This window comes from Diabrotica undecimpunctata, chromosome 3 (genome assembly GCF_040954645.1).
Source record: "Diabrotica undecimpunctata isolate CICGRU chromosome 3, icDiaUnde3, whole genome shotgun sequence".
In the NCBI taxonomy this organism is placed as follows: domain Eukaryota; kingdom Metazoa; phylum Arthropoda; class Insecta; order Coleoptera; family Chrysomelidae; genus Diabrotica; species Diabrotica undecimpunctata.
In genome coordinates, this window is record NC_092805.1 from 96,892,443 (window position 1) to 96,915,578 (window position 23,136).

Consider the following 23,136-nt stretch of genomic DNA (forward strand, 5'->3'; position numbering starts at 1 on the left):
AACCAGCACCACCAAGTGGATAAATAAAAAATTCTACTAAAACTTCTACTAAAGAATTCTACTACATAGATTAGTGATGATTTAGAGCCCATGGCTCGCTTATTTCCAGAGGTCAATTATTCCAAATATAACGACATGTCTGCTATTCAATTGTTCTAGTTATTTTTTACCAATGTATGTTCGAACTACTTACTAAAGAAGCTCAGAAATATGCTCAATTTAAAAATCAAAAAAACATCCCGAAATAATACTATCAGAAATTCGTTGCTTTGTTGCTATTCTGATTTTGAGCGGTTACAATCATTTAACGCCAAAAAGGATGTACTGGTCAGGAAAGATGTTCACAACAAATTGGTAGTCGATGCTATGCGAAGGAACCGATTTATTTAAATTCAAAATTATATTTATATTGCCGACAATTTGCAGAACAGTCCAGATGATCAAGCTTAAAAGTTACAAGCACTTATTAACATGATCAAATATAGATGTTACCAACATTTTCAACCAGTACAAAATTTGCCTTCTGACGAGTAATGGTAAAATACTACGGACGTCACGGATGTAAACAATACATTCGTGGCAAACCGATAAGACTCGGTTACAAAATGTGATGCCTTTAATCAAACGATATTAAGTTCTGGTCACAAAATTTAAGATCTATGCTTTTGAACTAAAATTTAAAATATGTATTATGTTGTGATAACAAAGCAGAAATCAATGAAAAAACCATTTAATTTTAGAAGTTATATTTATGGGAAACTAAAATTTCCCTTTCTAGCATTATATTGACATCTTTTAGACAGTTGATGGCTCTTGAGATGATCTAGATGCTTGAATTTACTATTGCAGTTAAAACAGACGAATTGCTTTTCAACCCCACATTCGTACTTTATATGCCTTCGTAAATGGGACTTTTGCTTATAACTATGGAAGCACTTTAGACATCCGAAGCGTCCCTCGTCAGTAAAAAAGAATTCTATATCTGAAAAAAATAAAAGTTGGTAACATATTCATTTTTTAAAGATATGAAAAACTGTTTATTTAGAATTTGCACACAATAACACATTCAATTTATATTTTTTAAGTGAAACATTTAACTGACAAAATCGACTCGTATGGCAAACGGCATAATCTCTCTTGTCGTCGTGTTCTATATCTGTATTCTGTATAGGTGTCTCTATTAGTCACTCGCGTATAAAGTATCTTTTGAATAGGTAAAAGAAATAAAATAAGACTTACTCACAATCAATTTAATTTTAGTACCAAAACGACCGGTTTCGCTTTCTACACTTTGCAAAGCATCTTCAGGTCAAACGGTACAAAGTAAATTAAACGCTGAAATTATAAAAAGCCCATATTAAAGATCAAAAAAGTTATAGTTATTATGCCAATATTACATGTCTATGTTTATTAATATGCATAAAATTGATTAAGCAGACAAAGTAAAAACCCACAAATTTGTAAGAGATAATCTATTGAATTGTAATAAATTAGTAACAAAAAAAATACTACTTACATGCCTGTACAAGAATTATTAGTTAATGATTATTATTAGTTAATAATGACTCGTGATACATAGTTCAAACTATCCTGTATTGTTGATAATGGGTGATCTTTGGTTAACATTGTAACTGTCTGACAATTAGTAAGGGAGCTTCTTGAGGGAAGAGATGTTAACAAATGAAATAGGAATAAGGTATATGTGATTGTTTGTTAAATGAAAGTGATGTTTTATATTATTTAAATTATTTATATTTATTACAGAGATATATCTTACAGATGTGTGTTAATTTATTGAAAGTTTTACAATTTTACAATTTTTACAATCTTTACAAAAGAGGACAGTTGTGTGACAATGAATGAAAGTACTTGTACTATTTTGTGGGTGTGCAATTTCTTTGACTTGTAATCATCAAATTTTTGATAAAGTGCATTTGATTTCTGTTTTGGCAGAAAATTGTGATGTCATTTATGTTAAAATGACAAAACTAAAACAATTAAGGACAATTGGGGACAAACAGAACACAATGAAAAGGACAAAACAGACATTAAATTTTAAAAAGGGGGACTTATTGGCACGATAAAATTAAGTTTTTTTGTTGTCACTAGTATTTTAAGTGGTAAATTTGACAAACTAATGTAGGTTAAAGTGTGACAGTTCTTCTTCTATTTCTTAGTGTTGTAACTAACGTTAACTAGTTTTTGAAGCAAACACACCTTACTGAAATAGTAGTTAAACATTTAAATGAAAATTGTAAGCTAATATGTATAATATTGGCATACTTTTAACAATTACTAAATAAATTAAATTTAAATTTAAATGTGACAATCGAAATAATTGAAATAATTTCTTATTTAAGAAAATTTTTTAAAATTTTAAAAAGTATAGAATTACAAAACAAACTTTAGAATCTTTCGAATATTATTGTTTTCAATGGAACATTACAACGATACTAAAATGTTGCACATCACCAAGTGTCTCGTAATAATCACAATTTTTTTTGCCACTTTAATTTACTAATCATTAAAAATTGCATAATTTATGAAAAATATGCTACAGAAACGACAATAGTATAATAAAACAAATGCAGTGTTTAGTCTCGTTGACCTTTTTACACTTCGACTAAAAACATCTTTTTGAGTATACCCACTTCTAAATTTAGAATCAGATATAGGTTTCTTCTTCTTCTTAAGGTGCCTAGCGACAATTCTAGTATATTCGTTTCGATCTCGTAGGGCTCTGAAAAGTGTGTGAGTGTTAAGGTTTGTCCACTCCCTTATATTTTTAGCTGCGACTAGTTCCTTCTCACGATGCCTCTTTTTGCTCCAATCTTGCCATCCATAATCAATATTAAAAATTGGTATTTGGAGTTCCTAAATAGGTAGATAGCTTTCCTTCGCTTCACTATTGGCAGCAGTTCTCGTTATCTACCTATTTGGACTAAATAGTTCGGCGTTGATTATATGATCTGCCCAAACAATTTTAAGGATTCTTAACACCCACATTCGAGGGGCTAAAGATGATTGTTGATGTTAGCTGTTATTGTATAAGTCTCCACTCCCTACAGGTGTTCACAACGATTTATACAACTGAATATTTCAGGATATTACGTTACTGGCTTAACAATCTGGAGGGCCCATATTCAATTCTTGGCAGTAAAACCAAAAAATTTTTTAATTTCTAATTTAACTAAGCCGCCACCGTGCTTCGGAGGACACTTAAAGCTGTCGTACCCGGCTACCTAAGTGGTCGTGATTACAAAAACTTACCTTAAGTTAATGGAATAACTAACAATATAATCAAGTTGCTGAATCGAATTCCCAAAAAAAAATAGCTAGATATCACAGCATGTAATTACAATTATCAAATTACAGCTTATTCTCGAAGCTTAAAGACCAGAGACCGGTTCTAAATCAGAGTCATTTCATTTACCAATTTTATTGTCTCGACTGTGATGGGCAGTATATAGGGCAAATATCGCAGTGGTTAAGACAAAGAATAACGCAGCACAAAAGTGATTGAAAACAGAGAAAAATTTTTGTTCTGTGGCACACTATTCAAACACAACAGTCCCCACATTTAATTTATCAGATCTTGGATATACAAAACAACTATAAAAAACTATTTCTTGAAATGTACTATATAAACAAAAACAAAAAATCAATTAATTATAAGACAGATACTTGCATGTTAAGCAGCGTGTACTGTAATATTTTAAAATTCTGATAAACTAAAAAATAACTAACATATGATTCAACAATAAAACTCGTTGGGCCTAATAACATATGTGAAACAAGACCCAAATTAGTGCCGTTTTGCTCGTTTGTAGAATACCATGTGTCGTTCTGTGATGAAGTTGAAAAAATAAATAATCAACGAAATATGGAACTCCTGAAATAAATGTGGTTCCAATTTAAGCCGCAGACCGCAGTGTCGACATTTCAACCCGATTCTTTAGTGTTATACAATATACTTGTACTGCCAATAATTACGAAGGATTTCGAATCCAATTCTATATACACATTATCACTAGAAGCCATTAAAGTTCATTCGTTTAGTATATTCCCATCTGTCAACAAACGCACGTATTGATATCCGCCGTCTCATTCGTCAAGAGGCTATTAAATATAATTTATTGCCTTAAGCCAGACAGATTCTCATGTTACAGATCCAAACATGCCAGCATGTTTAAATTCAAATTTTATGGTGTTAATTTTTAAGTTAATATATTGTGTTATATTTATGTTATAGTTATTGTTAAGTTATTTACTGGTCGTGCTATTTTTTAGAGTTTAGTTTAATTGTGGTTTATTTATTAAATTTCAAGAAATTCTTACACTAATAGTTTCAAAAGTAAATATTTTTAAAAATCATATGATACACATAAGTACGACCCTGTTTGGCTTTCACGTGCTTCTGTTGACTATTGGGAATATGTAAAAAACCGATAATACAATTATGTATGCTAAAAACACTATTTTAGAGAGTTGCATCATCATTAAAGTTTATTACTTCTACTGTCGAGTTTCTCAACTGACAAAAAATAATAAACCTGTATATGTTCTACACGTAAGTAAAGACCGAGACTTGTAAAACCCATTACTAATTATTGCAATAATGCACCACTAATTCGTAACTGTACCATTGTAATATAATATATATATATATATATATATATATATATATATATATATATATATATATATATATATATATATTGATTCAACTATCTCTACCAGTCCCAAGATACTTAACAGACCACCTAAGACCCAGTTGAAATATAATGTTAAAAGAAGTATATATTGTATTTTTTAGGTGGTTTTATTGTATTAGTTCAAGGGAACTTGAGAGGGGTAAAAAAATTTATAAAAAAAAAATTTAAGATGGTAAACAATCTTTACCAGACCCAACAAACTTAACCGTTTTCCCAGACCCTTATATATGAAAAAGTATCATTCACTGGACGGACCCAGTCCCCGCAATGTTGCCAAATTTTTTGGCGCTAAAATGATTGGTAGTGTGCGTTTTGTGGTTTACTTCTTACCTTCTGAAAGGATTTGTTTACTCCAAATGGCAGGCATACAAGTTGCCATCAATTGCAATTAATATAGATTAATTACGGTATATACAATCGTTTTATTAACACATTTATAGGGGCTTATTTCTGTAAACGTACTTTTTAATAAAAATAGAGTTAATAATATTAACTACAATATTTATTTAAGAAACGCAAAGAACAGCAATTTTAGGTTTAGTTACTATAAACAGAAATTCCCGTTATTTCGCAATTTATTTCTCAAATATAAATCAAATTTAAGGTCAAGTCGTTCCTTAAAATTTTTTAAATATTAAATTTCAATAGGTATTTTTAGTTTATTTTAACCAACAAGCTCAAATTGCAATCGCTTGAACATATGATTTGTGCATTAAATACACAGCAGTGAAACTTGGAGTGATAACTGTTTATGTTTTTATAAATATACTTTTCCGGCTCCATTCAAAAACCAATAAAAGAAAAATTGTGTATTTATGCGTGTCATACTGCGAAAAACATCTGAAATTTATCCCTAAAAACTATTATATTGATATTTAAAAATATGTTTAATATGCAAATAATGTAAATAAAGGCATTTTATATAATAGTTAAAGATATAGTCCTATTCATATTTTAGGGTTTTGCTGGCATTATCTAAATAAAATACATAATATATGTTTAATTAATTTTGGTCACTATTAATATCATCTTGAATTTTCATAATATTTTAATAAAGAATTTTCTTTTTGAATTGAAACGTTTTTCCTTAGTATATTTAAAATGCAATATGAATATAAAATTTATTAATGTGAGTGGAAAATAAGAACTTTATAAAACAAGGTGCAAAGAAATTAAGAACGGAGGACAACAGAAATCATTCCAAAAACGAATAAATATGTTTTTGCTTATCCTGGGTCAAACGATAGATGGATAAGTGCTGTACCTCTTTTAAGAAAATTTTCACAGAAATGTGGTGCAAAAAATCCAGAACTGTTAACAAGTACCAGGTTCCGAAAACAAATAGCAACCATTTTACAGTTAACCAGTTTTGAAAATGATGAAATGGATCAAATTGCTCGATGTATGGGCCACACCCAAAAAACCCATTTAGAATTTTATAGGTAAGTTATAATACTACACAATTTGAGCTGTAAAAAAATTAGTTGGGAACAACCATATTTTACGAATAATTAAAATTAACAATTTTATGAATAAATCTACCGTTCCATAAACCTTTTAAATTTAAAAACTTGCAACAAATATTTTTCAATTTTAATGACCACAATTTCAATTTTATTTCTCGTTGGCAACTTTAATGACCACAATACAATATAGGACTTAGAACGCAAGTTTTATAAAAGCAAAATGATAGAGAACTTCTAAAAGAATCATAATATCCATCTGAGCCATCTACGCATCTGAGAATAACAGAGATTAAACTACAAGAGAAAATTTCTTTGAACACTCAATTAAATTCTCATTAATGATTTTTGATCGTAAACTAACGTAGAAATCAATTATACAATACCTGAAGAAATCCTGCCAACCTAGGATAAATTTACTACGATCACTTGCTTTTAAGAACTGAGGAGCCGACAACTCATACTTACTTCACATATACAGAGCTATAATTCACTCAGAATTAGATTACGGGTCTACTGTATACAATTTGGCCAAAAAAACACTACTTAAAACTTTAGATACTATTCACAATATAGCTATTTAAATTTCTCTTGGGGCCTACCATTCTAGCCCGATTTAAAGCCTTTGTTGTGAATCTGAAGAACTCCCTATCTCCCACAGAAGGCAATACCTAAGTCTATGTTATGCCGCTGCAGTTTCGGCAAACCAAAAAAATCTTGTAATTCACAATGTATTTGCTGACCGTTTCTAAACTAAATTTGATTCAACTTCTCGAACAGATCCTCCCTTTTATCACAGTATAAAAACATTTAGTCAACACCAATTTTCAATTCCCAAATAACTATGACCTATCCTTCACTCCCATCCCGTCACCTTGGACAATACCTTTACCTAAATCCGATCTTAGCCTAGCACAATTCAACAAAGCAGAAACCTTAACAACTATCATACAGCAAGAATTCCATCATATAATAAATTCAAATAGTGGTGTGAAAACGACGAAGGAGTAGGAGCTGCTGTGTACTCAAAACAATTCTCAGCCTCTTTTAAATTACCAGACATCACCACTATTTTCTTTGCTGAATTATTTGCCATCTTATAAGCTATTATTCACATACATCAGGAAAATAAGCAAAAAAGGATAATAATCAGTGACTCTCTTAGTTCGCTTAAAGCCATACAACAGCTTTATTGCAACTATCCCCTTCTACTTTTCATTAAAATAGAGCTTAAAAGAATCCTAGACGAAAACACTGAGTTGAAATTTTTGTGGGTCCCGTCACATAAAGGAATAAAAGGAAACGAAAATGTTGACGCGCCAGTTAAAAATGCTACAAGTAATCCAAAATCAAGAATATTTAATATTACGATACACACAGATAAAAACTCATTTCAAACAAGATTACAAGAACTTGGCAAGACAAATGAAAAGTACCCCAAGTAAATTACTAGGAATAAACGAAAGTGGACAACCATGGAAATCAAAATCAAGGAAGTGAAGAGAACAAGTGATAGTGACACGTTTGTGTATCGGATATACGAAAATCACACACGAATGCTTGCTGAAGAGAAGAAACAAGCCAATTTGTGAAATTTTCAACTCTGACTTATCTGTAAAACACGATAAATATAAAAGTGAACGAAAGAAACATTGCATCCCGACCTCACTTAAAAGTGCCTTCAATGGGAACAGTGTCCTCCAAAAACTGTTTCATTCCCTAAAGGATTCCCTATTGTAACGCTAATAACCCTGAGAGGTTGATGCGTTTTTTTTGTCTTCTTAAATAAGTAAGTCTTATAAATTAAAAATAAAAAGTATATGACAGCAAGTAAGTATATTATATAATTACTTTATCTAATCGTTTCGAATGTGCCTATAATAATCGTTTTAACAACGTAGGATCTAAAAACGTGTCCATAGTCTGTAGTATGTACGGATGAGTAATGATTTGATATTTGATACCTTTAAAAATATTTAAATAACAGTAACTACTAACATACAGCGTTGCCATTTTTTGGGCCTGAGAAAGTCTTAGAGGTTGTAAGAAGGAATTTAAATTATATACGATATACAGAAATGAACTGCGCTCCCTCTTCACAATTATCATTTGAACTAAAACTGTGTATAATGTGGTGTGTAACCGTCATACCAGTCCCAAATAAAAATCTCTAAAAATTTAGTGGCATGTACGGGGATGCATATGATATGTAAATAACGAAGAAAACGTTGTCAGACCCTTTTGCGGGTCTGGTAACGTCAATTTTGGACTGGTAACGTCGGTATACCTATGCGTTTCGGGTCTGTATAATCGGTTGAATAAATATATATATATATATATATATATATATATATATATATATATATATATATATATATATATATATATATATATATATATATATTATTTGAACTTATTTATAAATTCAATTATTTTTCTATTAAAAAAATGTTTTCAAAATTATAAAATTTTTCGGAGAAACATTTATTGGATTGAAACATTTTTGTATTAAATATTTTGAAAATGTATTAGCAGTAATTTTTACTAAACTAATTTTTATTTGGTAAGTTAACAAAAATTGTTTTTTCTTTTTAGTTCAACCTTGGAAGTATTTTGTCTTTTTTTAGCTCTTGATAATAATTGTAAACACAATTGAAAGCTCGAGAATAAAAAAATAGTTAACCAATAGCCCTTTTATTGACTCCAACCCATCCAAAACAGTTATATATATATATATATATATATATATATATATATATATATATATATATATATATATATATATATATATATATATATATATATTTATATTGTCTTCATGTTGTATGTAATATTTTGTAGATTCGATATTACTGGTTTTATGTTCAGGCAATTGCATTGTCATCTTAAGAACACAGACCACAAACTAGTTGGAAAACTGCTTAAGAAATAAATGCCTAAAATACATTTGTATTTCGTCTTCCCAGATTATAGTTTGAAAATAATATTTTCACATATTGTTTAACCTCCATGATACAAAGATTAGATCCATAGAAATATCCGAAATATCAGTGTATCATGTTTAACCTAGAAATTGATTACAATATGATGACAGACGTCAGTTACAATTTCTAATAGCACCAAATCTAATAATGACAATAAACTCGTCACTAGTTCTAACAAATGAAATGCTCGCTGTAATAGGAATCGCATATCAAGAAACTCTGAATATTTCCTATATATATTTTTTTTTTAATTTGAAATATGGCAACAAGGGGAAAATTGCATACAACCTTTATTGTTTGACTTTTCCTATACATATATACACTTGGGTCTCTCCACAAGATCAACCAGGAAACATAATAAGGAATTAAATTGATTACATAATGGTGAACAAGGGATTCCGTAATGGATGTCTATCAGTTAAAGTTACCCCGGCGCTGAAGTATCATCAGATCATATTCCTGTTATTGGTAAATTTATGTTTAGATTAAAAAAGGTTACAAAAAAGAATAGTAACAAAAAAATGTGATATGAGAAGCCTAAAAGATAAGGAAAGCAAGGAGACAGTCGCACGGATTCTTTTAGAAAAGCTAAGTAACATGAAGCAAACGTATGATCCAGAAGAATCACTCCAGAAAATATGTGAAAACTTTAACGAGATCAGAGAAGAACTAATAGAAAATAAAGAGAAGAGAAAAAGTTGGACAAAGAAAATCAAAGAATAATAAAAGAATGTACAAAAATATTCAGAAACAAATAAGAAAAGAAATCGGTAGGCCAAAGAAAATTGGCTAAAAACACTGTGTGAAGAGATATTGTTGGAACAAAAACAATATACATTTAATATGCATACAAAGGTAAAACAAGCAGCTGGTCTTCAAAAATCTAACAAAGCTAGCAAACTGCAAGATCGACAGGGGAACATCATCACAGATAAAAATCAAGAAATATGAATATGGGCCAAATACATACAAAAATATTTTGATGAATATAGGTCCGAACAACCTCCGTCGTAAATATGTAATGACCACTTACCAATCACATCAGATGAAGTGGAAAAAGCAATATCACAACTAAAAGATGGCAAAGCTCCTGGACCTGACAATGCATATGCTGAACTCATACCACCGACTGTACTTAACGACTAACAAAAATATTTAATGAAATATATTTATTTATTTATTTATCAACGGGCAATCGCCCAATTAAATGGAGTAATACCAAGATCATAGCTGAAGTCAACGTTTACTGCTCTACCAAACAAAAAAACATCCGTATCCTGCAATGATTTCCGCACCATCAGCTTAATGAGCCACATTTTGAAGTTATTTCTAAAAATTATACATCAAAGGATATATAGACTATGCGAAGAAAAAAACAGCCGTACACAGTTTAGTTTTCGGAATGCCTTGGGAACGAGAGAGGTTCTCTTTAGCATACCAGTGCTATTTCAACGATGTGGAGATATGAGTTGCGATATTTATGCTGATGGAAATATTAACAAATATTGGAATAAACACCTGTGATCTAAGAATTATTAGCAATCTTTACTGGAATCAAACATCGTCTATCCGTCCAGAGGCAGGAGAATCCGATGATATCAAAATCAAACGTGGGGTCCGTCAGGGATGTATACTATCACCCTTGATGTTTAACATATACACTGAGAAAATCTTTCAAGAAGCAGTAGAAGATGTTAAAGATGGAATTCGAATTAAGGGAGAATGTATAAATAATATCAGATACGCAGATGACACGTTGTTATTCGCTGACAGTTATGAAGCCCTCAAGGAACTAATGAATAGAATCTCAGAAGTGAGTCAGAAATATGGACTTTCACTGAACATTAAGAAAATAAAATGTATGATGATCTCTAAGAAGAAACAGCAAATTGAAAGAATCAGTGTGAATCGTCAACCAATATAAAGAGTAAAAACATACACCTACCTTGATAGGAACGTCAATAAAAACTGGGACCATTCCCTGGAAATAAAATCTAGGATAGAGAAAGCAAGATGTGCATTTCAAAAAATGGTTAAGCTATTCAGATGCCACGATTTATCAGTACCCGTAAAAATCAGGTTACTACGATGTTATATCTTTCCTATACTGTTGTACGGAGTTGAGTCATGGACTCTCACAGACGCTACCTGTAAGAAAACTGAGGCTTTTGAAATGTGGCTTCATCGTAGAATCCTGAAGATATCCTATACTGACGGCGTTACTAACCAGGACGTTTTATTAAGAATGCAAAAAGGAAAAGAGTTGTTAACCACAATAAAAACAGCCAAAATTGAATACCTTGGTCACATTATAAGGAACAGTGAAAGATATGGGTTGCTGCAATTAATTTTTCAAGGAAAAATAGAAGGAAAACGGAAACCAGGAAGTGGATGAAAAATCTACGTACGTGGTTCAACACAACAACCACAAATCTTTTCAGAGCATCAGTTTGCAAAGTACAGATTACCATGATGATCGCCAACATCCGAAACGGATAGGCACTACAAGAAGAAGATATATACATTGTGTGTGTTTTAGTTGATAAGTAACGATTGGTGCTCAAATAAAAAAGGCTATTGTTACTTATTTACTTAATATTAACGTTTTTTTATTTTTTCGAATTTTGAAGAATATTATTTTTAAATCTTCTAAATTTTAAAACTGTAACAATCCCATTTATAGCATTTTTATAACGTCCGTTCAGTTATGTTGATTCTAATTCTTGTATACTCTAATTCTTGTTTAATGCATACTTTAACAGCCTGTAAAATATTTGGATTTGCATTATGTTTTCTTTGTGTCTAAATAATTTCCCTTTTTTATATAGAAAAATTCTTATGCGAGACCAGATTCGAACTCTAGAGATGCTTTGAGCTTGGTCTGCATAAGGTAATGCTCTGCTTATTGCGCTACCAAATTCTGTTGCAGAGGTTGGGTCACCTGAGTCTGGGAATACCGACTATAAGCCCCCTTTCAGACGAGGATACTGTATCCGAGATACGGGTATCCGAGACGCAGATATTACATAGACTCAAATGGAGCTTTTCAGACGGGACGCGCGAGGGATACAGTATGCGAGATACCGAATTCAGTATCTCGGACCTTCCTGTCGCCGAAGACTGAATGCGTATGCCAGATACAGAAGAACCATTACGTTAAATGAACGCTTTCAGACACGAATACTTTTGCACCACATTCCATAGACGCGCGATTTTCTGTCGAATAATTGTGAATGAGCAACGAAAGAAAGAAGGTGTTTTCTGAATATAGTTAAATAATGGAGCGTATATTTGTTTGGTATAATCAAATCCCTGTCTATGTGAATCTGTCTACGTGAATTTTTGTTAAACAAGCAAAAACAGAAACATAAATCAGTACCCAAATTATAAATAAAATGAATCATTTCGCACATGTGTGTTCGTTGTTGGTTTGTCGCTTTCCATGGATCGAGATAAGTATGCGATCAATACGATGTAGAATATTTTTCAAGGATCTGTACGCGTACGGTACGTATACCGTTTGGCTCGCATATGTGTACACACCTTTACGTCACAATGGGCGAGGATTTTTAAAAACCTTTACAAACGTTTTTAATTTGTGTATTTGTCCCATAAGAAGTTGGAAATATTGGGATTTTTAAGGACTTTTGGTTATGAACATTCATTTTGTGTGATTCATTTGTTGTTCATGAATTTGTAAGGTAAGAATATCAAAGTATTAAGATATTTACTATGAATGTTCATATTTTCAGTTATTGTTTGATTAAAACTTTAATTATTTTTTACTGTATTTGGAATTATTTTGTTGTTGTTTTTATCGGGGTCATTTCAAAATTAATCAATAAATTATTGAATTTATTTACGAAGTTAAAAAATATTTATATTAATGTTTGTTTTATTCTTTTTTAAGTGCTAGTGATTTTATCCCCTAAAAGACTAAATATATTCGTTTTCTCGTAGTTTATATAGGTAATAGTAGTTTTGTTGTCATTACTAAAAAATAATTATTACTGGATATCTTCAACACGCGTTTACTAGCCATTATATACCAAGATCTAAAAAATAAACTCAAATACTATTACAATATTCAAAAAACATTTTGTTAAACACTAATTATGACAATTTGATATAAAATTTTCCACATAATGTTATATTACAACTTAAACTACGAGAAAATGAATATCTTTAGTCGTTTGCAGTATAAAATCACTAATAACGAAAAAAGAATAAAACATTAATTTAAATATTTTTTAACTTCGTAAACAAATTTATTGATTTATTGAATAATTTTGAAATAACCATAATAAAAACAACAACAAAATACCTTGAAATGCAGTAAAAAGACAATTAAAGTTTTATCAAATAATAACATAACGTTAAAATATGAACATGATAGTAAATATCTTAACAATCGCATAGAATGAATGTTCATAACCAAAAGTTCTTATTTATTCTTCAAACAATTAAAAAACAATATTTCCAACTTCTTATGGGACAATTGCACACAAATTAGAAATGTTTGGAAAGGTTTTTAAAATCCCCGTCCACTGTGACGTCAGACTTAGGTAGTCCATATTGTAGTCGTAGACAAAAAATGTCAAAGGTATTATTTTATTTTTGTAAACAAAAAATGGCGCTACTTGTCAAATGTCTTTAGCAGATCATCTTCACTTCCTGTAATTAGTATGTCAACATTCTATGTTCTATAGTTCAAATACTTATTCGGCTTATTCAGTACTTTTGAACTCGTTTACTCACATATACATATTTTATTATAAAAATCTTGAGTAAAAATTAAATATATGTTTGAAAGAGTATTTGTTAATTATAAAATTGGTAAAAATTAAACATTTCGTAGGTTTTGAATATTATGTATTTGATGCTATACACCATTATTGTAAAGCAAGAATTGGGGCAATGCTATAATACGATAACTGTCCAATTAGAAACTGATGAAAATAGTAATGCTAAAAATAATTCTTAAAATGCTCTCCATAATATTAATTATTGAAAAATTAATAATCCTCAAGCGTGTGATATTTTTCAAAACATTGCAATAAACAAAGCGAAACGCCGCACTTAGAACATTTGTACGTAGTGTCACTTCTTCGCTGATGTTTATAACATACCACGCACCTTCGCCGTAAAGGCTTTTTATTTTGTCTTGCCATAATTTTTGAGATAAAATGTCTTTCTGTCAAACGTATCGGAAGCCCTGCATTGCTTCTTTCAATAGATATCCCTAAAAATGTTACTATTATATAAATAATTTAAAAGTATTCAAATTTTACATTTTTAGTAACAATCAAATAAGTTTAAAAAAAAAAATCAATAGTAGCATTTAAATTAAAATTAGTGTACGCAGTTACTAGTAAATGTTACTAGTATATGTACTTATTAAACGTGTGTACTTATGATTATAATTTTGGAAACTTAGCCATGAACGAATCATTTCGGTCCTCAAAATAGATGACTTTTGCAGCTACCACTAGAAGTTGGAAGGGGCTATGCTGAAATAGCTATGCTTAGAAGATCCTAATAATACCGATTCATATACAGAACGTATGACGAATTGTACTCTTGCGCCATATATATATATATATATATATATATATATATATATATATATATATATATATATATATATATATATATATATATATATATACATACACTCAAAAATGTTTTGCATAATGTAATATTTTCAAAATTATCCACCAAATCTGAATCTATTTTTTTTAACAAAATACTTTATTATATATATATATATATATATATAAAATTGTATGTTTTGAAAAAAACAATAAACAAAATTTAAAGGATTAACAATTTATTATTATTATTTATAATATGTATTATAAATATATTTTTTTAAATTTATACAGATATAGGAACTAATACTTAATATGCCGTATTTCCACCTCTTGCATCAATGCAAGACTGAATGCGATGTCCCATGCTTCTTATAAGTGTATTAATGTAGTTCTGGTCCATGGTGCCCCATTCTTCAATCGCTGCTATTCTAAGGTCTTGTAGTATCCTTGGGGGTGGCTGCTGGGACTGAATTTTTCTTTTGAGCATATCCCACCCGTGCTCAATGGGATTGAGGTCAGGTGAGCAAGGTAACCATTGTAATCTGACGATATCTTCCATCCTTAAAAAATCTGCCACATGTCTCGTATGATGGGGAGGCGCATTGTCATCCATAAAAATAAATTCTGCACCAACAGCTCCTTGCCACAAACCTACAACAGTCCTAAGAATGGTATCAATATAAATTTGTCCATTCATGTTGCCAACAATAGGAATTAAAGGAGTTTTATTATTTAGCGTGATGCCGCCCCAAAACATTATGGAGCCACCTTGACATGGGACTCTTTTGACAGTTTGGTTAAGTCTATCCTGTCGATTTGGGTTTCTCCAAATCCTAATTCGGCGAATATCCAACAAAAGGCTAATTTTGGTTTCATCAGAAAATAACACGTTTCCCCATCTGTTGTCATGCCTTTGTAAATGTTCATTGGCCCATTCCAGTCGAGTCCTTTTCTGGTTTAACATAAGCTTTGGTACAAACAATGGTCTTCTTGTAAATAAATTTGCCGAATGTAACCTGTTTCTAATAGTCTGATCGCAAATTACAATATCATGAGCTTGCTGGAGCTCTCTTCTAATAGCTGGGGCAGTCATAGAGGAGTTTCTCCGGGCAGTTAACGTTAAAAAGCGTTCTTGGACATTGGTAGTAATTCTGACTCTTCCGCTTTTTGGACGATCGCTAACAGAATTCGTCTCTCGATATTTTTTCACAATTCGAGACACATCTCTCTGATTAACTCCAACCCGGACAGCAACGTCGACTTGTGCGTGGCCTTCCTCAATCAAAGTAACGATACTAGCTCTGTTGAACTCAGATATCACTTGCTCATTCATATTGTTCACTACAGAGTGAATAAAAAGCAAACCAATTTTTACAAATATCGGTTTTCGAAAACTGATGAACGCAATATGAATACTGAGAATAATTGCGACGATTAAGAAACAAAAAACAAGCAATAACATACATTATTTTAGTAGACAAAAAAAAATCAGTGCAAAAAATTTCAAATGAGAAACGTTCAGTGGCGTTACAGATAATATGCAAAACATTTTTGAGTGTGTATATATATGTATATATATATATATATATATATATATATATATATATATATATATATATATATAAAAAATGTGCACTCGTAAGTGAAAGGGATATTTTCGGTCAATTTGGAGATTAAAAAAGAAAAGAGTTGTGCTACTTTATCTTTTTATTGAATACGTTTCGCCCACTGTTCAATGGGCATCGTCAGTTCATCTAAAAGAATGGTATTAGCGATACATCTAATATAAAAAACAATAAGTAAACGATCTTACCTTTAAAAGATCTGTAGCATTAAGATATTAGTATGGTGAAGACACATCAAAAATTAATTTACTAAATAAAACAGCAAAAAACACAGAATGCCGGAAGATTCCCAATTTAAGTAATTTTATATTAATTAGTTTTATAATTTAACTTTTAAAAAATATTGATGGATTCTAAAATCTATCAAAAAAAATTTAATTGTCAATTTTGGAATGTTATATTAACAACGGCAAGGCTAGGGATCTTGACTGTCATGATCATATCATGCAAAATAAAGTATTTGAAAGTTCGAATGTCAGAACTGACAATCAGATGGTGAGATTGAAGGAAAAGTTTTTTAGATGCCAACATAAATGTTATGATATAATAAAAGAAGTTGAAGAAGAAACCAATAATTTAAAAGTAGAATACGAAAGAATCAATTTTGTAGTATTAGTGCATGGTAAATTTGGCTTAAGTTGCTGATATCAGTTCTCTTATTTAATGCATTAGGTTGTTTCAAAATATGACACATCTCCATAAACTGTCTCTTATTAAGGTTACGTTCTCTACAGAGAATTCTAACACCATCAAAATTCACAGTATGTTTGGTGTTGATTGCATGTTCTGCAAGGGCACAAGTATGTTTAGAAAGTTTAATGTCACTACGATGTGAAGTAAGGCGTCCTTTAAGGGAACGGCCAGTTTGACCAATATAACATGCATCACATTCAGAACAGGGTATGTGATAGACTACATTCACTTGTTCCAAAAAGGAAAGTGGTGTTTTAATTTTAGAAAACAAGTTCCTGACAGTCTTTGAATTATTGATAGCAATCTTAACCGGGATATTGTTCTGTTTGTACAATTTAATAAGCTTTTCAGTAACATATGGGAAATAGGGTAGTGAAGAGTAATGGGTGGTGGAAGTTGCAATGTTAGGAGAAAGTAGAGTATTGTTGTTCATAATATTATTAGAAATCATTCTAAGTTGATCGCCATTAGGTAAATCATCAATAGAAGACCCAAAACTTGTTGAAAAAAGGTATTTATTTATGAGAGATGTAGGGTAAGAATTGTCAGATAGTATACTTCTGAGTAACAAAAGAGAATCCCTTTTGTTATCAGGATGTGTTAACCTATGGACCCTACAGCTGAGTGCTTTTATAAGATTTATTTTGTATTTGAACGGATGGCAAGAATGATAGTTAAGGAACCTATTACTAGCCATAGGTTTCCTGTACCAACTTGTAGTTAGTGTATTGTCATTATTTCTAAAGACACGCATGTCTAAGAAAGGAATTCTTATAAATTGTTGGCTAAACTTTATGTTGGCATCTAAAAAACTTTTCCTTCAATCTCACCATCTGATTGTCAGTTCTGACATTCGAACTTTCAAATACTTTATTTTGCATGATATGATCATGACAGTCAAGATCCCTAGCCTTGCCGTTGTTAATATAACATTCCAAAATTGACAATTAAATTTTTTTTGATAGATTTTAGAATCCATCAATATTTTTTAAAAGTTAAATTATAAAACTAATTAATATAAAATTACTTAAATTGGGAATCTTCCGGCATTCTGTGTTTTTTGCTGTTTTATTTAGTAAATTAATTTTTGATGTGTCTTCACCATACTAATATCTTAATGCTACAGATCTTTTAAAGGTAAGATCGTTTACTTATTGTTTTTTATATTAGATGTATCGCTAATACCATTCTTTTAGATGAACTGACGATGCCCATTGAACAGTGGGCGAAACGTATTCAATAAAAAGATAAAGTAGCACAACTCTTTTCTTTTTTAATCTCCAAATTGACCGAAAATATCCCTTTCACTTACGAGTGCACATTTTTTATATTAAATTAAACGGTCATATTTCTTAAAGATATATATATATATATATATATATATATATATATATATATATATATATATATATATATATATGGCTTTCCAATTCATGAAAGCGACAAAGTTTTTATTGAAATGTAATCATTGCATATATACATGGTGGCCATTAGTACAAAAAAACCGCAGATTCTACACTTTAAAATTTTATTTTTTGCTGTAACTTTTACGATTGTAAACATTTATGGATAAAAACTTATAATTGGATGCTTTTGAGTAGGAGACATTATAATTTTATACATACTTTGATGTAGCTGATAGAGGGTGCCACATATGTGGCATAAATTTGCGCTTAACTTTTTTACTCTTTAAGTACGCGCTATTTATGTTAAGAAATATTAAAGATACATTATTTGTACAAAGAAAAGGTATAATTGTTAATAACTTTAAAATTCAACCGTTTTCGAGATAATCGCATAATATAAATCAGCTGCAAAATAATTTTTAGTTGTGATATTTGTGCACTGAATACCTGTGGATAAGCAGAATTAATAGTTTGTTCTTATTAAAGCAACTCAAAGACGATAATGTAATATCACAAACTGCTTTGTTATGGCTGCTAAAAGAAGCTTCTATCTTCTTCTTTAGGTGCCGTGTCCGATTCAGACGTTGGCCGTCATCATGTTTACAATGTCCTTTCTCTATCGCTTCTATAAGTTTCTTTACTGTCGTTGTATTACTTTTTCTCTATTGTAAAATGGTGAGGCGAACGTCACGGAAAAAGCGCTACGAGATGGCGTCACAAGTAGCTTTACGAAATAACGGTATTCACATCGATTTACTACTCTCTATCAATTCACTTCTAGTTATCATATATTCTTTAACGTAGGTTGTTAATCAATTCCTTTCAATCTATAATAAAATTTTATTTTTAAACGTCATATTTATTTTATATAATCATTAAATTTACTATCAAAATAATGATTAAATATCAAATTTATATTTTATAATATAATAATATTTAGCCTCTATATAATTATTTTAATAGTAATTAAAATAACTTAATATTTAGCCTCTTTTTTACGGTTCTGTATTTTGTTAATACGTTAGCAGGTGGCGCTACCAGCAAACATAATTTATTGAAATATTTTAATATAATATAATTTGTTTAAAATATAAATAATAAATAAATATTACAATTACTTTATTAAATGTTAAAAATATTATTTAAAAAATATAGAAAACATAGTATGAAGCTTCGCGCTATTTTAAAGTACCAGCTACTGTACCTACCACCTTCTTTTGTAGATGCCAGTAGACAACACCACTGTAAAGAAAATTTTAACATAGTAGGCTGATGTCAAAAATGCTTTTGATAACTAAAAATAAGTCTTGTTTCTATTAACCAGTGATTTTTGAAATATCTAAGTAGTTGATTTTGGTTTATTAAAGAAAAGCAGAAAATTCCGAGGCATAATAATTTTTCTAATATTGATATGAGAAGATATATTTAAAAATATCCCCAAACAGGCTATAACCTAATCACCAATCTTTTAAACATCTCTTTCGGCGAAAATTTAGGCGAAAGTGGTTCATTTCGTCCTAAACGTGACAACTTTACGCCGACCGAAAATCATTACGCCTAATCAGGAAGACGAAGTAATGGTTTGCGTTGACGATGATTCTCAAGTAAGTACACAACGTTTATCTTCAGCGTTAGAAATCAGCAGAACTTCAGCTTTAAAAATCCTACACCGCAAGCATTTTCATCCTTACCATTTTACTCATGTGCAAAATCTATTGTCAGCAGATTTACCTTTAAGATGCAGATTTGCAAATGATGTCCGAAACAGGTAAAATCTTGACCACTCCTTCGTCGATAGAATATGTTTTACGAACGAAGCTACATTTACATACCATGGTCTGTTTATCTTTTAAGAAAAATCATTTCTGAGATACTGAATATCCTCATATTAAGAGAGAAAGGCATTTTCAACATGAATTTCAAATAAACGTATGATTTGAAAACATTACTAATAATTTTTTACGGACATACGAATTACCTTGTAATTTGAATGGAGAGATTGATTTACATTTTTCACAAAATGATTTTATGGATTTCTTGGAAGAATTATCATCAAACTTAGGCATAATATGTGGTTTATGCAAGATGGTACACCACCACATTATAGAGAGAGAGCAGTGAGAACATACTTAAATATAACTTTCCTGATCGTTGGATATGTCGTGGTAGTCATATTTCTTGGTCATGTGGTAAGATATTGATATAATTATTTAATTCATAAAATATCCCAAACCATCCCATACTTATAATACTTATAATAAATACTGCAGCAGTTTCTTTTGAATCAATGATGACATTTAGTATGAGATCAAAATATGGAATGTATTGACAAATAAATTAAAGAAAATGGTGGACATATCAAACACTTATTTTGACTAAAAGTTTATAGTTTAACTATTTTTTAATTTGGTTTGTAAATAGAATGTTTCGATTATGACTTATTTAATATTAAACGTAAAATGTTTGATGTAAAATTCTATTATTCTGTTATTTTGTCAAATCCTATTATTAATTATCCTGCTAATATTTTCTTTAATATTTCGTTAACTTTGAACTTTAGTTAAAGGTATTACATACCAAAATTCAGAAGTATTGATGTTTTTGTGTATTTTTCCTTCTTTGCCTGGAGTAATTGCATTAAATCAGAATTATGCAGCTGATTTGTAAAATGCGATTATCTCGAAGACTGTTGAGTTTTGAAGTTATTAACAGGTAAATACCGGTAACTTAAAGAGCAAATTTATGTCACATATGTGGCACGTGTGGCGCCCTCTATCAGCTACATCAAAGTGTGCATCTAATTATAATTCACCATACTCTAAAGTACCAGTTGTAAATTTTTATACATAAATGTTAACAAACATAAAAGTTATAGCGAAAAATAAAATTTTAAATTTCCACTTTAACACACTGTATCTTTCTTAATATCATCATTTTATTAAAGCAATTTGGCTTAAATCCTAATATTTTAAAGTGTAGAATATACTATATATATATATATATATATATATATATATATATACATATATATATATATATATATATATATATATATATATATATATATATATATATATATATATATATATATATATATATACAGGCGTGAACTGTCCCGCCGCGCCGGCCCTTGGTGCGCCTTAGCATCTATCCATAAAAAAATTTATGCTGAAAAAAATGTGAACCTTTATCCAAAACTAATGCAACTACCGTTATAATTTAGGATCTATTAAAATCATTTAATGAAAATAGTATATTTTATTACAAAATTCTATTAGTACTTTAAGCACAATATGTTTTCCCAACTTATAATTATGTATAATAATATAACTATGATTGAATTATATAATCTTCTATTCCTTTGCCGCATTCGAAAACAAGCTTGTGTCTGTGTAGCAAGTGGCTCTTCAGGTTGCTTTTGTAGTTGCAAGGATGGAAACATAGTTTACAAACAAATTGTCCATTTACACCGCACTGGAATTTTACATGTCGCATAAATGTTGATTTCAGAAGAAAGGGTTTGCTACACTTAGTACATCTGTAGGGCGGATCTGAAAACCAAACAGTTATTAATACAAATTATTTATTTTCTATACTACAACAGTATTATGTAATTAAAATATAGTTACAATGGAACATTATTAAAAAATGCTAAACATATAAAAAAAATTTTTAATAAAATTATAAAATACAAAGGTGTCTCTATATAATTAAAATTACTATTTAAACAAACTTAACTTATGTATTAACCATCTTTGAAGATATCGAATACTATTTTTCACAACTATTTGCACATCACTAAAAATAGCTAAACAACACCAACAGACACGCAGGCTACCAGTCTACCAAACAGAAAATTTTGTTAATTTAAAAAATCTAATGTCCAATCACCAACAGCCGTTTCATAGAAGAAAAAGTTAAAATACAAACGTAATGATATACAAATAATTACAGAACGTAATCTGTAGAAATTATTATACAGCGATCAAGAGATATAAAAAATTTGGTGCGGACCACAAATTCCAAATGATTGGCTCGAAAATATCGTTCCATATAGCATACCTAAGACGCCTCAGAGACCTACCTCAACAGGGTGGTATGATAACTGGACACAACCAATCTCAATGTCTGGAATTTCGGAAAAACATGAAATTTCTGACAAACCTCAGAGATGTAAACGTTTATAATGAATTGAATAATTAAATTTTCAATATTTACATGTTTATACAACGATTTCCGGATTGGAAATCAAAAAGTCAAAACAAATATAATTGTTATACAACAATGTAATTTTCATTACAATCACTTGTGGTTTAATCCCATATAAAATAGTAATAATAAGTTAAACATGCCATAAGAAAACAACTTCAGACCTCATTTAAAAAAATATGTTTTACGGTATCTTGTGATGTAGTTGCCAGCATTACAAACCACTACATAGCACTACAAAGAAACGATTATTTACTCTTTTTAATACCGAAGTATCTCATAGAACGAACACAAAATGAAATAATCATTTGTTCATAGTTTATATGTTAACGTTTAGTCAGTAATTTATTTTTTTTCTAATATTGTTAATTGCCTACTACATTACTCCCGTTTGTGGCTGTAGAGGTTCCAACTAAATTTCGTATGTTTATTTTTGAACAATAATTA

The 23,136-nt window shown here is 30.1% G+C and overlaps 1 long non-coding RNA gene across 1 annotated transcript; it reads right to left on the reverse strand.

Moving 5' to 3' along the window:
• Positions 1 to 729: 729 nt before the first annotated feature.
• On the reverse strand, positions 730 to 1,307 carry LOC140435862 (uncharacterized). Its single transcript, XR_011950231.1, has 2 exons — positions 1,244 to 1,307; positions 730 to 982 (listed from the first exon to the last, which is right to left on the reverse strand). It is a non-coding gene; the product is annotated as an uncharacterized lncRNA (long non-coding RNA).
• Positions 1,308 to 23,136: the final 21,829 nt, after the last annotated feature.